This window comes from Carassius auratus, chromosome 22 (assembly GCF_003368295.1).
Source record: "Carassius auratus strain Wakin chromosome 22, ASM336829v1, whole genome shotgun sequence".
Classification (NCBI taxonomy): Eukaryota; Metazoa; Chordata; class Actinopteri; order Cypriniformes; family Cyprinidae; genus Carassius; species Carassius auratus.
The window spans coordinates 29010578-29018603 of NC_039264.1; the positions used below are offsets into that span (position 1 = coordinate 29010578).

Sequence of the window (8026 nt, forward strand, 5' to 3'; positions counted from 1 at the left end):
AAACTTCCGCATTAAAACTGCACCACTACACTTGAAGTGGTAACGTCAAGCGTCACCCTTGAGTAATGGCTGCAGACAGTCTTAGCGTCTCATCCAGAGCTGCTCTCTTCTCCACTGCCTTGTCTCAGCGTCTGGTCTTGATGGATTGCCTGTGTGAATGATGGAGCGGCGAGGGAGAGATGATGAATTGGCCACGTCAAGCACATTCCTAAAGGTGGAGGGGGCTTGTGGTCCCAGTAGGACAGACGAAACCATGATCTCAGATCAGCTGCGGTGATGCACGCGTCAAGAAGCAATGCAATACACCACTGCACCATCCCACTGAAGGGTGTTGCATATGCTACTGAAATCTGGATGTCCACAGGCCTCTTTGAACGGCATGACCACGCCACCTGTCCTCACAGTCCAGGATTGGACTTTGATGTGAGCACAGGGGTGGTTGCCAGATGTGGAGGCCCATCTGTGGTCTGGAGTCTTTTAGGATTTTATGCTCATCTGCTCGAGAGGATGCACGTTGCCACAGATGAGTCAGGCTGATGAATCGCCGCACATACATGAATCACAATGTATAATTAAAAGATAAACAAATAGTAGGAAGAATAATATTAACAGAGCAGAGTTCACTGCCAGTTTGATAAAACAAATATGGGTCCCAAATGGAGGTTTTCACAGCGATGCCATAGAAGAAACATTTTGGTTCCATAAAGAACCTTTCAATAAACAGTTCTTAAAAGAACCATTTTTCTTAGTGTGACGAACATTTGAAACATCTGAATAACCTTTTTCTACTATAAAGAACCCATGGACGTCAAAGGTTCTTCACAGAATAATCAATGCCAATAAGGAACCTTTATTTTTAAGAGTGTAGGCAGTCAGTTTGCTGCTGTAATTGTATAATGCTTGGAAGATGACAATATTATTTCCCCGAAAATGCAGAAAATGAAGTGCAAAATGTTTCAAAAGGGAACAGTGATGAAACAATATGCTAGACTTACCTGCCTTCTATAAAGTTTCAAACAGATTCAAGACATGTCAACTTACATGTGATTATTTCAATTATTGGGCGTTTTCCTTACTTTTATTTTATAGGATAGCCAACAAGAGTGTGATTCCATTAAGCGAAGAGCACATATATGTTGTATGTATGTGTGCAATCCACTGCACCACACTTTTAATGTATTTGCTTATTAATGTGGAAGACAAAAAATGACAAAAACTCATGTATACAGCCCAACTGTACATCCAAAAAGTGCAGTTTAGACTGTTGGGGTTCTGCAGACACAGATTTCTGGGAATCAGTTTATTTTGCTTGGCAACATTTCTCCAACTTGACCACATGGTGGAGACTCACAAATCTGTGTAGTTCTATAGAAATTAGTGATGTACAATGAAGCTAATTGTACAGTTCCACCCAGATTATCATTGGGGCAAACCTAGCAAGCCACTTCTGTGACAGAGAAGTCTTGTTATTTCATGGTCTGTGCCACGGCAAAGCCTTTAATTCTTCAATTCTTTTCAAGTCACACAAGAGAAAGACCTTTTTCCTTGTTTAGTCTGTTGTGACGGTCCACCTCATGAACAGAGGGATTCTTCTTGGCACACTGGAGTGGGCTGCAGCTCTGGGTATCTGCCACATACCACCAAGGCCTCCGATGTACACGGCACTGTGTCTTTGTGCGTCTGTGTTAGTGTGTGTGTGTGTGTATGTGTGTGTGGGCGTTTCTTCCGAGCAGCGCAACGGGCTAGCATGGCATCCGAACAACCACTGCCCACTCGGACCAAAACAAGCCATACTTCTTCTTCTTCACTACGCTGGCACACAGGCCGGCAAAACAAACAAACCAAGGGCAGCGAAGGTTTCCTCACTCCATGTCACTGCGAATATCATTCAGTGGCTTTCATAGACAATCTGAAAGAAATGTTGTGGAAAAAAATTATCTCATGTTTGGCTGCCACAAAATTTGAATGTTTTGACAGTTACTGGTAAGATACTTTGGGTGGTCATACTTATCATGATGCAGATCTGAAATGGCCACTGACAACATTTACATCACTCCATGCCATTTCTTTCCAACATAGCCGAGGTTTCACTGCAGCATTAGAGGACTGATGGGACTGTTTACATTTTCAGTTCATGTGAACACTTCCTTATTAAATTCAGATCCTTATTTTATTTTATTTTTAAGTGTTCTTGAGATCATCTGCCAATGTGTTTAAAAGGTAATGAAAGACAACACTTGTCCACTCTTCAGTAATGGTTACCATCATACTTTTTGATCTGGACCATAACGACCATTTTTTGTCCCTCTGAAAAACATATAAGCATTAAATGTGGTGTAAATAAAACCAAAATTATTACTGCAGAAGCTTGCTTACTCACATTCTGATCAGTTAACAAACGGTGCTCCTTTATGGGACAATGAAATTTACATTTTGTCTTTATTTACTCACCCTCAATTTGTTGTTTTCCCATCCATTGTTCATATTGACTGTAAAGTTTTTTAACACTAATAAAATAGTGTATTTCACTCATGCTGTTAAGATTTTCCAAGTATTTTCCGCGATCCACTTTAAAAAGAACAACATCCATGAATGAAACAACATTAAGGTGAATAATTATGACAGAATTGTCTTTTTTGGGTGAGCTTTTCCTTTAAGAAATAAAATAGTCAGGAGGCCAAAAAGAGGGGCAAAGAGGTGAGAGAGAGAGAGAGAGAGAGAGAGAGAGAGAGAGAGAGAGAGAGAGAGAGCATTAAGCACTAAAAGCTTTTCTCCTCTGGCCGAAGGCTAATGTTATCGCCATGGTGAAGAAATCTCCGGAGCGGGAGAAAAAGCGCTGAGGTGATTCATAAATGGACTGTGAGGATCCTTTGGGACAATAATTAGACATATCTGTCTCTCGCTCCTCTTTTTTTCTCTCTCTCTCTTTCGGATGATGGATTCACAGCGTTGGTGCGGTTTGGGAACAAATTCATCAGGTTTTAGTGAGAGTTTTTAGCTGTTAATTGGACAGTTCCTTACCTCATCTCGGCAGCGCGCGAATCCCCAATCCTGCGGCAACCGTTCATCTCTTGAATATTAAGTAGATCTGGATGACGTAGCTGATAGTCTTCCAATGGCAAACGAGTCTCTTGTTAATTTATTCAGACGTCGCCCGCTGGCCTTCCAATAGGAACGGTTTGCGCTTGAAATATTAATAAGGTCTTTGTGCCGTCGCTTGGTATTCGTCGAAAGGCTAATACAAGGATCATGAATACTAAGAGGCGAACCTTCATCATAGTACGATTGGTAAATTCGCGTCGGAGCTCGATGTATAATGACATGATCTGGAGAGGTTCACTTCACTTCCAACATCATCATGTGAAGCCTACGGTCACAATACTTGATTTAACACGGTAAGTGGCTCTGTAATGAATGCTAAATTACTTTTTAGTTAATGATTTTGTAATGAAGTTGATGACATGCTGCATGTAGTGGTATATTTAGTATCTATCTATCTATCTATCTATCTATCTATCTATCTATCTATCTATCTATCTATCTTTGAGTGTACTTTTTATTAATTTTAAACTTATTTTTTCATCACATTGATGTCTGTTTTAAGTTCAATTTAAGCTGAAATAAAACTGAAACATTCCAAATAATTTATTTATTTATTTTGTTTTACTTTGTCAGACTTTCAGGTTAAACATAAGTGCATGCACTTTGCATTGGGATTGCATAGTTTCCGTATTGAATTGTATTGAACAAGGTGCAAGCCCAGGGACCATGGACACTGATAAATATTTAAATGTGTACGAGAGTAAGTTACAACCCATTTGGAAAGTCTGGAAGCTGTAGAAGGAAATTTTATGCATCTTTTCAAACTCCGTCCTTTATGAATGGGATGCGGTTGGAAGGACTGAATCAGGCGACCAGACAAATGCAAACCACAACATGAAATGACTTTGATAGGCCAGACTGCTGCATTTTTACTTTACAAGCATGCCGTAAACAGACCCTCTGGAAAGTTCGGCTGTGGTTGACGAAGTACAAGCTCACACACGTGGAGACATGGGCCTATAATGCATTGGCTTGGGGTTTGACGTTTTTAGTACTTTGGACAACTTGTGAGTCAGCGGGTCTCCACTTATTCCTTTCGTTTTAACTTCCTTGCTAGATTCATTTGTTTTATGTCCCATCTATCAAAAGATATTGCACACTTATTACTCAAAAGTCTCTCTGAAATGGCAGAAGGGCCATGCTGTGCAACGAAATGTGACTGGAAAATAAGTGACTGCTGTACTGATCAGAAATAGAAGTGAAAATTTGTATCTACAGGTTTCATTGCTCAGCTTGCAATGAAAAATACAAAACAGAATTTGAGACTCATTTTGTTTTTGATATGGATGGATTTCACACTCTGTCAACACGGCTTGATGTTTAATATGCATTGCGGCTGTCTCTATCATGTGCACTTCAAAGAAAGTTAGAGTTAAATGGTGTTTATTCTACAATCATTGATTCTGTGGCCTCTCATGAGGAGGAAATATTAGCAGGCTGGTTAGTGGATTTGGAGAAATGCTTCCATATGTGTTTTATAGATGCAATGCAATATTACGTGCAAAAACATGTTTCGCATTAGAGTGAATATAGTGGTATCCAAATGTCAGAGACTGTTGTGTTTCTAATTTAATTAAACTTTCCATTACAAATCATATTAATAGCATAACAAATTGAGTTAAAAGTTGAACTGAAAAATGAACCAGAATGTCTTAGGCACGTTATCTCCTTTGTTTTTGACATGATCCAAAGAGCATCTAGAGCTTCATCGTCCATCTGTACAATGAGTCACATGATCAATGTTAATCATTTACTTAAGCATTTTATTTGTGACCTAGAAATAGTTCTTCTTCCTTTAATGCCATAACTTTCTGTGTTCTTGTCAGGTTTAAGTGAAAACGTGGTCTGAAACATTATGTTCCTCATTTTTTTCCTTTGAGAGTTGTTTGTGATATACATCAAACCCAGCATGGTAACATCCTAACACAGCCCTACACTTTTCAAATAAAGGTTCCGGCATCTGTAGTTCCAGGAAGAACCTTTAACATTTATGGAATCTTTCCATTCCATAGGAAGGTTCTTTATAGTGGATGTTCTTAAATGGAACTTCTAACTGTTCTTAAGAGTTCCTTTTAAGAATTGTGCACTGGAGAACCCAAAATGGAGAACCCAGAATGGGATTCTTTGGAGAACCCAAAATGGTTCTTCTATGGCATCGCTATGAAAGCCTTCTTCTGTTCTTGCACAACATGTTTTTAGAATCTGACATTTCTGCCGCAGATCATTTGGTCTTAATGGCTCCCAAACATGAGGCCATGCGGCCATTATCCAATCAGTCTCAGAGATTTTGTCTGACCTTTTCCTGCATGGCTGTTCACCAGAGCAGAACCAGTCCGGCCATGAGCTGTTTGGTGCTGGCATTATTTGGAATATCAACTTAAAGGGATACTCCATCCAAAATTCATAGGAATTCATTATTTACTCACCCTCATTTCATTCTAAACCTCAATGTTGTTATATTTTGTGTGGAACAAAAATAATAGCTTATGGTTAGGAACAATGCAAGGCTGAACTATTCCTTTAATAAAGAAGAAAAAAGAGATTCCACAAAAGCTAATGTGAATTCCTTCTTTGCTTTCTCATGCAGAATGTACTTGACCAATCAATGCAAATGTAATGCTGTTTTCATCGATATCATATTAGAATCTATTCTTATATTTATAAGGGGATTACATAATTTAAAACCTCTGCTTTTAAATTTAGTGCTCAGTAAAGCTGTTATCTCTGTATGATGTGTTTCACAATAAAACGTGTTAGTCTCTGAACTTTACTGTGACCTTTAGAATGTATTTGGCAACGAAAAATCTGTAATCTACAGCAAATTCCCATATTTCAAAAGCAGATCTCACAGAATTTCAGCTTCTGTTTTCCTCCTTTCCTAATTCATTGGTTTCACACTTTTTAGTATATAATATTCAATCCCTGATTATACGGTAGGAAAGGGGGCTAGGTGTTAACATACATTTTCCCTGTCTGGAAAATATTTGGCACCACAGTGTCCTATTCACAGAACACTAACACATACTCTCAACCGCTTTAGCAATTTCCAGGAGAAGCCAGACAGTTGCAGACGCTTGCTACACTGTAAACCCAGTGTAGCAACAAATGCACAAATGCACATAGCAGAATATAGCTGAGGTAATATGTAATGTAAACATAGAAATATTGCTTTTTTGTAATGGACATCATGTGGGAAATGGGATTTTGTGATTTCCAGACCTAGAAAAATCATGGAAATACGTACTACCGTTCAAAAGTTTGCAAAACGTTGCAAAGCTTAAGATCATTATTCCAGTCTTCAGGGCCCTATCTTACATCCACCACAATCCAGCGGCAGGCAAGTGTTTTTTGCTAGTTTTAGCCGGACGCAGTTACCATTTTCACACCCTGCACCACATTGTTTAAATAGCAAATGCATTTGTGCCCATTTTTGTACTCATTGGCATGCTGGACTGAAAATGAGATGTGTTCAGGCGCATTGTTGGCGCATTGTGCGTATGCGCCTAGACTCCACTTATTACACATGGACGATAAACAGCACACAAACATGCCAAATATGAAGAATTAAAGGATTGCAATGTAATGATGTCATTATGATGTCATAATGGATATTACATGATGTCATACCTGCCCCTTGCACTTTAGACCATACATTTGATTGTTAAAATAGGGTCCTCGGTATCACATGATACTGCAGAAATCATTCTAATATTATTGCAACTTCACTATCACTTGAAAGAAAAAAAAAGTAAACTTATACAATTCTTTTTTTATTACTGACCCCCAAACTTCTGAATGGTAGATAAATATTTAAAGGGATAGTTCACCCCAAAAATAAAATTTTGTCATCATTTAGCTATTTGCCCTCATGCTGTTCCAAAAATATCTTCTTTTTTGTTCAACAGACGAAGGAAATAATTTAAAGTGTTAATTTAAAATATTTTACGAATCCTTATCCTTACAATCATAGTCAGCCACGGAAATCCATTTATCAAAACCCTTGTTTTTTCCCTATTGTTATCAGCGAAATTTTAAACTTATTCAGCAAGAAAAATATACCGAAATATATTTTTGTCCATCAGCAAATGCTATCAGACAGGGGCACAATCGTGCCATTATGACATCACTACGAGGGTGGACTAGGAATGCTGTGGAAAAAACAATAACACATCGCATTTTTCTGCAGCATGAAAAGTAGCAGTCGGCATGGCTTTAAAATTCGTCTGTCTATCCTCCAGTCTAGGAATGTCCAAATCTAATGGATCATTCTGTTCCAATCAGCTCCATGAAAGGAGACTCGAGACATTGGGCCACTTTTGCACAGGACCATAGCAAACTCTTTTCTACATTTTCACCCCCTCTTCCCTCATTTTATATTCTGGTGGACATTTCACTCCATAAGAGGGAAAAGAAAGAGAAAAAAAATGCTACAGAGCCCTTAAAATAGGATTCTGGGAACAAATTTGTCCAGTAGCTGTTCGCAGAGCTCATGTCTTGAGCCATTCAAAACACAAGCCATGTTTTTTCCCCAAGGAGCTTTGAAAAGATGAACTCTGACTGGACAGCTGTATCTGTAGCCTCTGCACCGTAACATCTGTTGTTTAATCATGTTGGACTCTTCTCAGGCAGACAATGTCTATCAGCTAAAGAAGGACAATTTATATCGAGAAGGAGATTGTTGCATTCCAGGTTTAAGTACACTGTGGTTTCCATTGTATTCCCCTTTGGATCGGGGCTTTTGTGGAGCCAGTTGTCCTCAAAAAGGGCCAGTTAAAGTCCAAATATGTTGAAATGGGAAGCTTTGAAAGCAGTGCAACATTAATGGAATAGTTCACCCAAAATGACTCACTCTCATCTTCTTTATTTCTGTTTCATTCTGAAGCACTGCAATTTATTCAGCTCTGACCATGTCTGTCAAGCTACA

At 38.8% G+C, this 8026-nt stretch overlaps 1 long non-coding RNA gene across 1 annotated transcript; it reads right to left on the bottom strand.

The window, feature by feature from the left end:
• Nucleotides 1-889: 889 nt before the first annotated feature.
• Nucleotides 890-3061, bottom strand: LOC113040708 (uncharacterized). The gene is made up of 4 exons (XR_003275292.1): nucleotides 3022-3061; nucleotides 2452-2568; nucleotides 2008-2307; nucleotides 890-1909 (listed from the first exon to the last, which is right to left on the bottom strand). It is a non-coding gene; the product is annotated as an uncharacterized LOC113040708 (long non-coding RNA).
• Between the last annotated feature and the right edge of the window lie 4965 nt (nucleotides 3062-8026).